This window comes from Rattus norvegicus, chromosome 4 (assembly GCF_021556685.1).
Source record: "Rattus norvegicus strain SHRSP/BbbUtx chromosome 4, alternate assembly SHRSP_T2T, whole genome shotgun sequence".
Classification (NCBI taxonomy): domain Eukaryota; kingdom Metazoa; phylum Chordata; class Mammalia; order Rodentia; family Muridae; genus Rattus; species Rattus norvegicus.
In genome coordinates this window covers 21,045,705-21,062,097 of record NC_141537.1, presented here as the reverse complement: position 1 = coordinate 21,062,097, position 16,393 = coordinate 21,045,705, and positions in this window count along the sequence as shown.

Genomic DNA, 16,393 nt, shown 5'->3' with positions numbered 1-16,393 from the left:
AATAATATTCATAGCATAGCATAGCAGTGTATACCATTAAATCTTACAGATGTAATTCATTATCTTTAATTTCCTAAGTATTTTTACCATCCGGGTATTATTTAACCTAAGTTAATTGTACTGTACTCAAAAACCCAGACTAATCATATTCATAAAAGATTGTATTCCAAACATCAACTTGTTTTAAAGGAGATTAAAATTGTGAATCTAAGTAAGAATATGCTTGGCATTGTTGATACTAAAAAAAAAATCAGGTTTCAATTTATTTCAGTGAGAACAAAGAATACAAGAGGCAGCTAGGAGTAGTGGTCCACTCCTACAATCCTGTACCCAGAATTCAAGAAGCTAGTCTCCAGAGAATCAAATAATCCTATTAAAAATGGGTTACAGAGCTAAACAAAGGATTCTCAACTGAGGAATATTGAATGGCTGAGAAGCACCTAAAGAAATGTTCAATATTCTTAGTCATCAGGGAAATGCAAATCAAAATGACCCTGAGATTCCACTCACACCAGTCAGAATGGCTAAGATCAAAAATTCAGGTGACAGCAGATGCTGGCGAGGATGTGGAGAAATAGGAACACTCTTCCATTTTTGGTGGGATTGCAAGCTGTTACAACCACTCTGGAAATCAGTCTGGAGTTTCTTCAGAAAATTAGACATAGTACTGCCTGAGGACCCAACTATACCACTCCTGGGAATAAACCCAAAAGATGCTCCAAAATATAACAAGAACACATGCTCCACTATGTTCATAGCAGTCTTATTTATAATAGCCAGAAGCTGGAAAGAACTCAGATGTCCATCAATAGAGGAATGGATACAGAAAATGTGGTACATTTACACAATGGAGTACTACTCAGCTATTAAAAAACAATGACTGTAAGAAATTCTTGGGCAAATGAATAGAAATAGAAATATCATCCAGAGTGAGGTAACCCATACACATATGGTATGCACTCACTGATAAGTGGATATTAGCCCAAAAGCTTGGAATACCTTAGGAAAAAATTCACAGATTATGTGAAACTTAAGAAGGAAGACCAAAATATTCATGCTCATTCCTTCTTAGAAAGGAGAATAAAATACTCATGGGAGGAAATAACAGACAAAGAGTGAAGCGGGGACTGAAGAAAAGATCATCCAGAGACTGCCCCACTTGGGGATCCATTCCAGATGTGGCCACCAAGCCCAGCCACTATTGCTGATGCCAGGAAGTGCTTGCTGACAGGAAACAGATATGAGTGTTCCCTGAGAGTCTCTGCCAGAGCTCTACTGATACAGATGAAGGGAACCCCATTGCAGGAGTTATAGAAAAGTCTGAAGGAGCTGAAGGTGTTTGCAACACCATAGGAAGAACAACATTATCAATCAACCAGACCTCACCAGAGCTCCCAGGGACTAAACCACCAATCAATGAGTGCATGTGAAAGAACCCATGACTCCAGCCACATGTGTAGTGGAGGATGACATTATCCAGCATCAATGGGAGGAAAAGCCCTCTGTTCTGTAAAGGCTTATTTTCCCCATGTGAGGGAATGCCAGGGCATTGTTGTGGGAGTGGATGGATGAAGGTGGGAGCGTCCTCATAGAGGCAGGGGGAGGGGAAGGGTTTATAGGAGAGGGGAAAGGGGGATAAAGGTAAATATATAAAATAACTCTAGAAAAATAAAAATTTAAAAATAATTTAAGTGCATAATACAATACTGTTAACTATAAGCATAGTGTTGTTAAAAAAAGAAGCAGAAAGAAAATCGATCACAAGTTGTGTACATAGTGACATCCAGAGCACCTTATGACTCAATAAATTCTATAGCAAATAAGAAAGATGGGTTAAACTTAAAATGTCCTTCAGTCATGTGGAAAAGGTGAAGTAGTTTGCTTTTAAGGAAGCATTGGATCCTAATTCACAGTGTTTGAAATCTGAGAGTTGTGGATGGATGGTTATGAAATAGAATTGTATGGCATGTGTAAATGGCTAAAGGAATAAGAAAATGAATTCTCCTTTAACGACATAGAAAGAATAAAAAGAATAGATATTGTCAGAATGGTAAAGGGCCCTTCATCTTGAAGAAGGCATTTTCCAGGCACATGATATCCATACATCCAATAAAAGGAATGATAATCAACTGATACTGCTTAAACCAGCAGTGGGGAGAAAACTTATCAGCCACTACATAGCAATAATTCCTTTATAGAGGTTGAGGCATACAGCAGGTTCTTGATAGAAGAGCAGGTGTGTAGAGGAGACATTAGAATGAACATCTAGTATTTCGTTAAAGGGTAAGTGAGAATAGTGTGACTAAGGTAAGTGCTGCTGTTGGGGCAGCATTGACTCTCCTCTAACATCTTTACTATCGATACCTATATTCTCCTTGGAGGCTCTTGCAAATACACATAAATTTAGAATGGTGTGCATCTGTACTGAGCTCATGCTTTAATGTTTTCTTTATATAGAGTCACTGTGCTTATAGATGAGTTCTTATATGATTGTTTCTGCTCTTGAGGACTTTTTTCACTAATGGAATTCATTAAATCAGGAAAAACAATTATGGGGTGGTCACACTAGCATATTAAAATAGATGCATAAAACAAAAATATACTTAAAAGTATTAGGTTGAAACACATTTTATTGTGTGTATTATATTACATATTATATAATATATATATAGTTTCTAACTTCTGGAATTATACATATATATAGTTAACTTCTGTGCTTATTTTAAATATTTTTTCTAACTTTTGTGACTATTGTATGTCTAAAGCGTTACAGTATTTCAAATAATTTTAAGAAGACCTTAATCTTTAGATATAAATAGATTTGAAGATTATATATAAGTGTAATTACATAAGAGAATCCCTTGTGGTGACACGAGGGATTAGCGTTCAGCTCCAAATTGAAAATCTAAACAACTGACCAATGGTAGCAATACCAGGTTAAAGCATTTCATGACCATCTGGCTCTTTCCTGAAAAGATGAAAAGCTGTATTTAATTTTTAAAATTCACATATACACCATTATGATTAGATATTGTCAGAATTGTTAGGGCCCTTCAAAGGAAGAAGACATTTTCCAAGCACATGATATCTATACATCCAATATTTTAATGATGAATTTACCAGTGAATATTTTACATTTAAAGTACCGGTGGAATTTACATTAAAGCTTCAGGAAATCCATAATTCTGTAATTTCCTTTGATTCTCAGACAGGTATATTACTATATGGCTTTCTTTTTCAACTAATCCATCTGGTCATCTGAGATTTCAGAACATAATTCAAACGGTACTAGTGGAGCTTAATGCGTTACAGGGTCTGACTATCCATACCATGGAAGAAGAGAACCAACTACTGCAAGTTATTTCTGAATTCTACTTGTGTGTAATTTCATGTATCTATCTATGGATTAAACAAATAACATTAAAACATAAAATATATTCCAAGGCTTTGAGCTACATATAGGGCTCAGCACATGCCACACAAGCCTCATCATCTGCCTTTGGATTCCAAGAGTCCACACAAAAACCTTCTGTAATCCCAGTGTGATATTTTGTTGGAAAGGAAGAGAAAGGTAGAGAAAGGAAAATCTCTAGATCATATGGGTTAGCTACCCTGCTAGCATGTATAGCAGTTGTTAAACTACAAGAAATCCAGTTCCATAAAGGTAATAGGCTAGGGCCTACATTTGAGATTGTCCTTTTACCTCCAGAATATTCCTACACTCTACACACACACACACACACACACACACACACACACACACACACACACACACAGAGAGAGAGAGAGACAGACAGACAGACAGACAGACAGACAGACAGACAGACAGACAGACACAGACACAGAGACACAGAGACACAGAGAGAGATTTTCAGGGTTTCTAGACAGATGCACACCTCGATATGATAGTATAAATATCATAAGTAAAATCACACTTAGTTCTTTTGTCAACATAAACCAGCAGTTTTAAAAGGAACTGCTATTAATTGTCATTTACTTTTAAAATGTATGTTTCCCTTTTTTGTAATAACAACTGAGTTCTTTTAAAATTATTTAGGAGAAAGTAACTCAACAATTATGTTATTTTGGATGTCAGTCTAGAAAACATTTGTACTGTGAACACCTAGAATACTGTTACTTGATTTCAGACCCCAAGACAAAGGAGTGATATGCGTACTTTACACATCAAAGCAGACCTGATTTCCAGGTTCTCCCAGTATCCCTCAGTCCCTGCCTAGCATACCTTGCCCCCAGTCCTGAATTTTCCAGCCCAGGGACTGAACTGTCCTTCATGTAGAGGCTCTTCCCTATGTAATTCAGATATTTTGGTTTCCCCAATCTCCCCTCTGACTCTCTCCTCTCTCTCCCTTCCCATAACCACTTCTCTGGTCTCCTTCCTTGGGGAGGAATGGCTTTCCAATAAACCCACATTTAGTATAAATCTAATCTGGTCTGGATTGGCTCACTTCACTGGTGGAGAAATAACTTATGGATTGTTATATTACTTCTAGGCAAAATTTTGGGAATTAATCATAATCTGATTATGTACCTAACAAATTAAGCAAATTACACAGAAATATCTTCAATGATTTGAAAATATTTCAGTTATTCAACTATGTCATATAGTCTCTAGATTCTCTGAGTGGACTGTAAATTGCCTAGATAACAATCTAAAGAGTCCTAACTTACTCTGGTGTCTACTCATATACGATTTTTATTCTGTGAATTTCCCATTTGCTCATTCCTTTTTTCTTAAGAAACTTCATTAAGTACTTGTCATTATTCTCTCCACTTTTACAAAGTAGATACTGAAATGACCTGAAAACTTTTTTTTGTTAGCCAAAGTATTCTCTTACCAAGTGGCAATAATCCCAAATCAGTCATGTTTCAGCTCTACACGAGTCTGGGAAAAAGACTAAATACAGTGTGTGTATTCAATGCAGAGTCCCAATCCACTTTTACTGTGATTGGCTCACACCCATCAGAATTTTCTGGGTGTTGATTTTAAAAAATACAATTAACCATTCTGTCCCTTGAACCCTCACTGGTAAATAACACTAAGGTTTATTTGTCTCTATATTGTCTGTTTCTTATTTGTTTTAGTCAACAGGGTTAATTCATAACTCAGACTTGTTTCTTAATCCCTTCTTTGTAACTTTCATATTAGGCACCTCAATCCCACTCATCTCCCCTCCTCTCACACCCACCCTCCAGCCTTGCAACCTTCTTGTCAGTAGAGAAAAAGATTCTCATTGTGGAAGCTGTAGATCATCACGGTTTGTCCCAGAGTATATCCTATTGCCCATGCTTCTTTGCTTGCAAATTTTCACTGCAATTGAGAAGACTGATATAGGCTGACTTCATGAGAGGCTTCAAATTGGTAGTTCAGGAGACTGGGCTTAAATTTCTGTTTCTCAGAACTGTGTAAATCTAGGCATGTCAGTTACTGAAAAAAACACCGGCTGTGGGCAGCCAATCTGGTATGAGGCTGCCCCACCATATGTCCTGAGGCAAGAACAGTGAGTCAGCAAGTTCCAGACTACCTCAGCAACAGTTTCAAACAGCCCCCCTTCAGCAATGGTTCTGGAATGTCCCCAGAACTCTAGACAATCCTAAAGACACCCCTCCAAAACCTCTAGGGATCCAATGGAGATAAAGGTTACCTAACCTTCCCTGAAATTCCCCTAATATGTTTAATATGTGAACTCACCTTGGTATCTCCATCTTGGCAAATTGTTGAACCCACATGCTGGACTTCTGCAGAAATAAGACACTCTTGCTTTTGTATACTATTTGAGTCTGAGTTATTATTCCTTGATGAATCATGGAGCTTTACACAATGACTCTTTAGTCAGTTAGAAGGCCTCTGACTTCTACTCTATCAGTACTGGAGCCACACTGGGACTCCTCTTGGGTATCCTATCATTGCCCCATTTCATGGAGACTCTATAGTTTTGAATTTGTAGGACCAGCCCCTTCATGCACTCCATCAGTTAACCAATGAGGTAGATTTTGGGATAGGCCATCTCAAGTCCTGGATCTTAACATGAAAGGTATCTGAAATGGTCAGTCTGCCAGTGTACTTGCTCCCCTGCTTTCAGTGTTAAATCACCCACAACTCCCACAACGAGGGACAGATATACCTTGATGCCGAGGTGAGGTGCAGAATCCAGTCTCCCGAGTGTTACAGTTGGTAAGGGACAGGACCAACAATCCTGCTCTCATGACCCCAGAGAGCAGCTTTTCTGCTTGACATTGGTGTTACCAATAGGAGAAGGACATCTTTCCCTTATCTCTTCCACCACACATTAGACAAGAGGTAGAGCTGGCTCTCCTGAACTCATACTTTCATGTTTCTCTGAAACATGTATTTCTTCAAGTTTTAAAATAGCAATTGCAATCTATATCCAGGCAGACAGCTGTACCTATAAGTATGGAACAGATACAGTCTCTCAATAAATAATCAAAAGGCACTATTCAACATCTCAAATAAAATTTATTTTATTATTTACTTTTTTAAGTCAGTGTCTTTTTTAAGGCAGAGTGTTGATCTTGTGAAAATTCTGGCCAAAGGTTGGAATTCTGGTCCTGACGTTTTTTTTTTTTTTTTTTTTTTTTTTTTTTGCTTTTTTTTCAGAGCTGAGGGCCGAACAGCCAGAATGAGATATGTCATAACTAGTAGCCCAAGAGGTGGGTGACAGCTCACTCCTGGCTCTGTTTCTTTGCACATGTGCTATGACCCCTGTTGCATGTCCCTTTGTGCATGGGCCATGGGCCCAATAAAAGCCATGTTCTCCCTGACCCCTCTTTCTTCTTCCCTTCCTCTACAAGAGGCTGCCTCTATTTCCCCTCCCAATAAACTCCCAAATGAGACCTGCTGCATGGTATGATTTTGTTGGGAGCCTCTGCCTAGTTCTATTAATGATGCACAACTTAACATCATCTATGACTCTTATCCAGGCAAGACTTGGTTGATGAAGCCTCCTTCAGAAATCTGTATTTCATGAAGAACCTAATTCTGATAAATTGTCAGAAGGCAGTGGGAATGGTAGTGGAGAGCTGTCATTATTGAAAGACACATTCACTGATAAGAGTTTTAGTGACACGTTTGAAACCTTGCTGTGGGGGATTCTTTTCATCACAGGAATAGGAGACAGAACTTGCCCTTGTCAAAACTGATTTTTGTCTTACCTCCTCTTAAGAATGTTCACTATACTAATTCTGTCTGTCTCCCTCTGTCTGTCTGTCTGTCTGTCTGTCTCTGTCTGTCTCTGTCTCTGTCTGTCTGCCTCTCTCTCTTCTCTTTATATATATTATATCAAATATTAATGGAGGATACACATTTCCTCTTATTCTAGATTTTTTCTCAATATTAAAACACTTCCATTTTTACCTCAAATGAAATGTTATATACTTATAAGTATAGACAATAGATAATTTGTATTTGTATGTGGATCTATAATCCATGGAATGTGCTTATATTAATATTTATATATTAAAATCAATTTCTAAGATGGCTGTACTGGTTCCTACATCCATTAAATCATCCTGAGCATTACAACTTTACCTCGCCTTCACTACCATCTGCTATTTATCCCCTAAATCATGTGGTTAAGTCACATTGTAATTTTCTTGCTTTGCCCTGATGTTCACTCAGTTTAGAGACCATTTTCCAGTTCCACTAACCTCTTGCATTCTTTTTCTTTGGAAACTAGGTTTGCTGCCTCTACACAAGAGAAGTAAAACTTATTCTTTATAAAATCTTCAGAAGCTATTTAAATGTATCGATATCAGTGGTATCCCAAAGAATCTAGTCATTTCATTCTATAATGAATGCATACCAAATCTGTCTTGCCATGCAAATCTCATAATCAGATTTTTAAAATTCCACCCTTAAGTATACATAGGAAACCAAAGTTCACTAAATATTTTAGAAAGTTAACATAAGATGTGGGCTCAAACCATTAAATAGAAACAGTTTGACAGAGTAACAGTCATTATAAAGAAGAGACATTTATTTTCATAACAATATAAAATCTACTAATATAAACTATGTATGCTATAACATTAGAACATTGCATATAGCGTGTGCATTCTTATGATGAGTACACATATTGAGTTCCTTTTGAATATCTGAGCGTATACAGCAAGGAGATGATGTAGCAGAAGTTAGAAAAATGTACTTAACTTTTGTCTTTCACTGTAGAAACTCAGCATATGATACTTGGTGTCAAAGAAAGGAAAAAATCTTTCTATCTGTTGAATAATGATGAAAAGATGAAAATAGACAATGAGGAATTACACGTTTTCAGGGGGAAGATAAAACAGTGCTGGACCAAAAGAATTTGCTATACAGCAAGACCTGCTGTAAAATACATGCTAAATCTCTGTGTGGATATGTTTAGAAAAGAAAACACAATTTAGAATTTCTTGACCATATATTTGGTATCTCAAGATAAAAAATATATGAATGCAGAGAGTTGGCAATGTCAGTCAGCATTTATAAGAGCTTTATCTACAAAGTCTACCAAGAAACCCAGTACAAGAAAGCAACCAAAGGAAACAAAAAGGTAAGTAAATAAACAAATTCACTATCCTTTTCCTAATAGACATGATCTGTAGTGAAGATATATACTGATTTTATATGTAGGAAATAGTAAAAGAAAAATCTCATAAATTGAATTATTTATTCTCCCAGTGCTGTCTACCATACAGAGTATGATGAGGGCAATTTTACTTTCTAAAGTTGCTATGATCTAATGAATAAATTAGGATTATAGACTGGAAAAAGGACTAGAAATAAAACCACACATGAGGAACATTCATGCCAGTCTCAAGTATGGGCTCAAAATTTCATACATTTAACCAATCCTTGAAGTCTAAGAAATGTTAAATTACATGAAACATAGTTTTTCCAAATACTAGATGCATATACTTGTTTGTGTTTGGTACATTTTTAAGATTTAGAATTATTACTATGAGAAATAAGAAAGAAACAATGAATTACATTAGGACAACTTGTACAAGAACTAAATCCTCAGGCCAGTCTTTTAAGTTGTACATGCACCAAATACAGTTAACAAACTCTTAAACCACACTTAAACCTGGTTTGCAACCAGAGCCTCTGATTTTGATGATTGTGTGTGTGGCTTCTGCAAAGGGAGTTTAAAAATATCACACTGGAAATTCAGATATGCAGCCAAAGTTCCACAGCAAAGATATTAACTATCTGCCAAGATGAGTTCTGGAGTGGGAGGAAATCTCGCAATGTGATCACATCTCACAGCAGGACTCCAGACTCTATGTGTACATAAATACATATGTTTATAGTTTGTACAGTACAGTAGGAAAGAGCCTCTTTGCAAACATAAAGTAGGATTACTTGATATTAGGAACTTTATTGGGATCTTAGAAATACCCTTCATGTATTTAAATTTTACAATAGTGATATATCAAACTGATAAAATCAGACATGCCAAGAATCAGGCCATTGTCTTTCTGCCTGTATAATGGCTACTGGTGAGTTTCACATTTTCGTGGTAGCTACTGTCTGGCTACAAACATTTAGTTCCCTTCTAGCCAGTCTTTAATTCTCGCCAGAGCACGGTCTCCCTAAATGTCTATTTATTTTGGATATATCAATTAACCATATTTTTCAGTATAACTAACTTCAACAATTTCAGTAAAATCCATTTCTCACAGTGAAATAAAAGGCAGCATCAACTATTTCTTAGAATAATTTTCTGTTCCACTGCTTCTTGTCAGCATGATCTCTTAATTTAGCTTTTACAACATATGAAAAAATCTAATGCAAGAATGCATACATTACTGAAAACTGACCTCTAAAGTTGAGAGTCATTGGAAGTATTTTTCAATTTGCCTTATTTCTTTTATTTTTACATTAATAATATACATAAAAATAATGTCTGTCCTCTCATCTATTTTCCTCTCTTTGTCCCCCAAAGTATTTATTCAAACGCTTGTTTTATAGTACACTATACATACAACCATACAATACATGTCTAATTCCAAGGGACATGTATAATTGTGGCTCTTAATCATTCCTTTGCCGAGGGCCACTACATACTCATGGTGATATGTGCAGAACAAGTCAGCCATTTAAATTGCTTTGCATTAGTATATTTTCTGACAGAAATAGTCTCCCATTTAATTTAAAAGACATTTAAAACACATAAACAATGCACCCTTAAACAGTCATACAACTATTGTGACATTTTGCTGAATGCTTCGTGGCATCCAATGTAATTTTAATTTTATTTTTTCTAATTACTTTCTATACCTATTTGTCATGTAGTATCTTCTGTGAAACCACTACCCATACATCTTGATTGTTTTTTATAAATTAAATTGTTTCTCCTCTTTTCTTTTATTTATTTCTGGTTCTTTAAATATTTAGGATGTGATATAACTTTTTATAATATTTCGATTGCTTTAATGAGATTTATGGAAAGGAAAAGCTCTTGGTGGTTATTATATCAAGCTTTTCTTTTTAATTTATTTTATTTTGAGACTGTTTAATAATTACATCATTATGTCACCCCTCCCTTTCTTGCCTCCAAACTTTCTCATATAACCCTCCTCATTTTTCTTAAGTTCACGGCTTCCCTTTTCATTAATAACTATAGTCACTCCAGAAAAGCTGAGATTGGGAGAAATAGTCTTCTACAGCAGACCACAGATCTACCAACTGGTCAACCTTGAAAGCTTCTGTTTTATGCTGGGTGCTTTCTGCATCTGAAGATACCTTTCTTTATTCCTAGGTAATGCATAGAGAATCACTATTTTTTGAATGCCCCTCACGTGTAAATTCCGCGATCCATATTTCTGGTGTAGTGTAAGACTAGAGCCATGATTCATAATGTTTTTTTAATATAAACATGCAACTGCTACAGAGCTTGCTATTGAAAACAACTCATTTTCCTGCTCATTCACCAGGGTGGTTGACACTGCACAGAACCAGGAGTCAGCATGGCTTGCTGCTTCTCCTTTGGAATGATGTGGAAGGATAAGCCTCCTTTCAGCATCCTTTGCTTTGCCATTTAAATATGAATGTGAATCTAGTTCTTGCTGTAGTTTTCAAATGGTATGTATTATAGACATTAGCAAATGCCATTTTGAATGTTTATGAAGGTCATCTCGTGCCTTATGCTGAAAAGGGGAACCTGGGCTAGGTTAAGCATGGGCTAGGTTTTTGCAACTAATAAATGTCACTAAGAAAACAATCCCTTAAAAATAATCTATGAAACCATACACTGAATGATTTGTTCTACGGGCTTTAAATGGGGTTCATATAAAAAAATGTTTAAAACTAAACCACCAAAAATGCAGATGAATAAGCAGTAGCTGTTATGAAATTTCAGAATATAGCACCACGTGCAGATTCTCAAAGCTGCTGAACCTGATTTTTAACATTTCTGTAACTAAATAATTTAGTCAAACTCTGATATCAAATGTTCTGGAAGTTGATAGATGGCTTTTCAATTGCTTTTAGTTATAATGAACTTACCAATGTCTATATACCATGTGAAAATGTTAAATGAATCAAATTCTTAAAACATGGGAATTAAAATAATGTTCTCTATGGTGTTTTACAGTTATTTTAATATGTTTTTAAAGTTAAGCTACAAAAACAAAACAAAACAAAAACTAAGTAAAACTCTATCCACATCTATACAAATGCATTTTGAAATAGACAGTTGAAGTCATGTGGTTCAGAAGATGTAGATTTAATACAGGCATCACCTTGTAAAATGAACAAAAAATAATACCTAAAATTAAGTGAATAAAATTAATTGGTAAATTAATTAATTTTTTTAAATCTAATTTTCAATTTCACTTTCTCTTTATGTAGTCATTATTACAATATCATTAAATTCACATATACATAATACTTCTATAGACATATTGCTAGAAAAAAGGAATGATTGTGTAAAAGTGATAAACCAAAATTTTCTCCAAATGTGATCAATTTCCATTACATCATAAATCGACATAACAGAATTTATTGCATTATCTATTTTTTACAAATTGCTTGGGTCTTCAGTGCAAGCATTAAATTCTCCAGAAAAAAAATGCTTCATTCAAAGAGGTTTTAGGTACAAGTAATAGGATTTTTTAGATAGAAGTGAAACAAAATGTCTGATAACAATGGCATCCACATCTATTAGGACTTAAGACATTTAAATCTTTAGCTACCAGTGCAAGCCCCAGAAGTTCTCTTATTGTTGGGAATAGTTTTCCCTATCTCGGGTCTTTTTCTTATTCCAGATGAATTTGAGAATTGGTCTTTCTATCCCTGTGAAGAATTGAGTTGAGATTTTGATGGGGATTGCATTGAATCTGTAGATTGCTTTTGATAAGATGGTCATTTTTACTATGTTAATCCTGTCAGTCCATGAGCACAGGAGATCTTTCATCTTCTGAGGTCTTCTTTGATTTCTTTCTTCAGAGACTTGAGGTTCTTGTCATATGGATCTTTCACTTGCTTGATTAGAGTCAAAATGCCTACGATCAAAAACTCAGGTGACAGCAGACACTGGTGAGGATGTGGAGAAAGAAGAACACTTCTTCATTGCTGGTGCGACAGAAATGACTTCATAAAATTCACAGGCTAATTGATGAAACTAGAAAATATCATCTTGAGTGAGGTAAATAAGTCATAAAAGAACACACATGGTATGTACTCACTGATAATTGGATATTAGCCAAAACACTTGGAATACCCAAGGTACAACTCACAGACTATATGAAGCTCAAGAAGAAGGAAGACTGAACTGTGTGCTTCAGTCCTACTTAGAAGAAAGGAAATCATGGGAGGTAGAGTGGAGGAATAATCTGGGAAGGAGAGAAGAGGGAGAGAGAAGGGGGGCAGGAGTAGGTGTGGGAAGAGATGAGGCAGAAGTAGAGAGGGTCAGGAAATTGAATGGAGGTGTGTAACAGCAGGGGATAGGTTACTGGTGGTAGCCACTAGAATGTCCCAGATGCCAGAAAAGAAAGAGGCTCCCAGGACACAACATGGATGACATTAACCGAAATACCCAACAAAGGGGAAAGAGAATCTATACAGACCATATCCAGAGGTTAGACATTGCCCCCAGATGAGAGATGAGGCCACCCACCCATTCAAAAAATTTAACAAGGAATTGTTCCTGTTTAATGGAAATGTAGGGACAAAGTAAGGGACAGAGACTGAAGGAAAGGCCATTCAGAGACTGCCCCACCTGGGGATCCATCCCATCTACAGACATCAAACCCAGACACTATTGCTGCTGACAATAAGCACTTGGTGACAGGAGCCTGGTATAAGTGTCCCCTGAGATGCTCTGCCAGAGCCTGGCCAACACAGATGTGGATGCTCGTTGGACTGATCACAAGGACCCCCAGGGAGGAGTTAGGGGAGGGACTGAAAAAGATGAATAGGTTTGGAACCCCATAGGAAGAACAACACTATCAGTTAACCAGACACCACAGAGCTCCCAGGGACTAAACCACCAAACAAAGAGTACACATGGCTCCAGCTGTATATGTAGTAGACAATGGCCTTATCTGGTATCAATGTGAGGGGAGGCCCTTGGCCCTGCGTAAGCTTGATGCCCAGCATAGGAAAATGCTAGAGCAGTGAGGCAGGAGTGGGTGGGTAGGTGGGAGATCACTCTTATAGAAGCAGGGAGAATGAGGGATTGGATACAAGATTTGTAGAAGGGAAATTGTAAAGGGGGCAACATTTGTAATGTAAATAAATTAAATAATGAATTTAACAAAAACACAAATACTGAATGTAAGTGAGAAATCAGACTATTGAAAGCATGCAGAGACCCAAAGGATGAATGAAAAAGAGAGAGAGAACTGGTATTTGTTATCAGGAGTATCATGCTAATACCAATATCAAGCCATAGCTAGAAGTTTTAGGAATCAAAGTGACTGATGTTTTAATTATGGTGAATTTGCCCATTTCCAAAGAAACCTTATGGCTAGAAGATTCAGAACTCAAAGTAGCAGGTGCAATGACTCTAGAAAATATGGTGTTCATAGAAGAAAACAAGCAGGTTCTGGTTATTATGAACCACAAAGACTTCCAGGGTATTGTAGCTGCTGGGGAAGAGGCAAACACTGGTCAAAGGGATTGCTGGTCCAAGAAATTCATACAAAGTATCTTCTTGCTAACAGAAACAAAGGTGTCTCTCAACTCTAGGTTCCCCAGCAAACAATATGAGCCATCTTTCTTTGGTCAGCCAGAAGGTGGCCAAGTGGAAAGAAAATGAAATCTAAGTATTTCAGATCTTATACATGCTACAGAACATAATGCAGCTTTAGATATGGCCACAGTTGCATGTCTCACCTTTGAATTTTACAGTTAACCACTGGTATATATGTCACTGGTGTGTATGGTCCTTTATCTCAGAAATAGTGGCAATAAGAGGGTTAACTCCTCAAGGATTTATTGTACATCCCAGTATAGCTAGTAGGGATAGCAAGGAAATTAGAATCATTGCATATATCAGAAAGGAGATGTCAGTTGATGCAGGGGATAAAATTGCTTGACTGTTGATGTTTCCTTAAGGTTAAGGGTGCTTTAGTAGAAAAGACAGGAGCTTTTGGGAGTACTAGAAAACATATGCTCTGGCCAAAGGTGGTTAATGGTCAGAGACCCAAATTAATGGTTGTTAATATACTTTTCCCAAAGTCTTGGAATCTGGATTGGCCACTTGAACAGGTTTAAACACAGTTCATAGAAACTGGTAAACTTTCAGAAGTAAGACAAATAAGGGCAACAGGGAAGCTGAGACCTTATGTGACTGACATAACCATAAATTTATGGGGAAGGTATCTTTTGAAATAATGGGGTACTCAAATTAATATCCCTGTAATTTGAGGGACAGCGTATGAGGAAATCAAATGTTTTATGTTAGGTGTTCCTGAGTGATTGAGAAAAAGTACAGGCTTTGGCCATGATCCAAAATCAGAAACATCATAGGGATTGAATTTCCAAATTTATAAAAGGGGCCACTGTTATCATACCAACAATCTTCCCGCTAAAAATGTTATCCAACAAACCTGTATGGCAGGAATAGTGGCCCATGACAAAGTAAAAATTTGAGGCACTTGAAAAACTGGTAAAGGAAGAGCTGGAGGCTCAGCATTAAAAAAAATGCATTTAAGGTAACACAAAGAATTTTGCCATGCTGTGGGTTACAGATTGCTCCAGAAAAATACAAAGAGGAGATTTAATTAGCTATTTAGACTATAAATTGACAAAAATTTCAACCACAAAAGATACAGATCCATAAGGACCAATTACAAACAATTAGCAGTTTTCAAAAATTAATGGGAGATATTGTTGTTGTTAAAATGTAATAAATAATCCAGTCTTTTTTCCACTCTAGGCCCAGCACTGCAGTGCCCCAAGATATCTACTAGATATCTTGCCAGAAGTACACATCCCAATTCCATGGTGGCCCAGTGTCTCTAGCCACTGCACACTCTCTTACACTTAAATCGCTACAAGAAAGAACACACAAACCAATAACCTCTGATCCAAGTGATAAGATATAATTGCCCACCTAAACATACAAAGCCCTGTATACATCCATCCCTTAAGAATATTCATAACAACCTGTAAAGGTACAGCATGGAATCTTAACACCAGCTTTCATGATGTCCCTCTGCAGCGGATTCTCGGCTCTCTCTTGCTCCCTCCTCCTTTTCTCTCAAACTTTTCTCCTGCCTATCCTTCCTTCCCATCCAATGACAAGTCTCATTCTATCCTGTACTGGCCCTCACCATGTATTTTACAAATTAAATGGGAAGAAGTTTCTGATGAAGTCACCTGAGTCCTGAGTACGTGACTAGACAGCCATCCTTGGGACAGTAGAATTAGCATCAAAATACAGATAACTCCAGGGCAAACCACGAGATATTAACTGACTGAGGCCTCCAATTTGATTAAGTACATATGAGTTAAGTAATTTGTTTCTAACATTACAAGGAGATTCAAATCTAAACAGTCCAAGATGTCTAAGCACTGAAGCAGATTGTTCATAGTAGAGTTACCCCTTGTAGAACAAAGACTGAAAGATGCATATGTGAATCAAACTGATTTTAAACATGCTTATATTTTGGTCATTTTGCCTTCAATTCATTCTACTACTGGGCTCATTATGCAAAGGAAAAATTGAATTATGGAATGGATTTTCTTAGCTCATAAAAAAAGTAAAAACTTGAAAGACAGCTGACATGTAAAAGTCAGAGAACAGCTCCCTTAACTAAGTCTAGGGCAAAAAAGATGGAATATAGATCTTAGTAAGTAATTTGGAGGAGAGTGTGTTAGCCACATGGAGGTAAGGAAGTAGTCCAAACACTGAGCTGCGAAAAG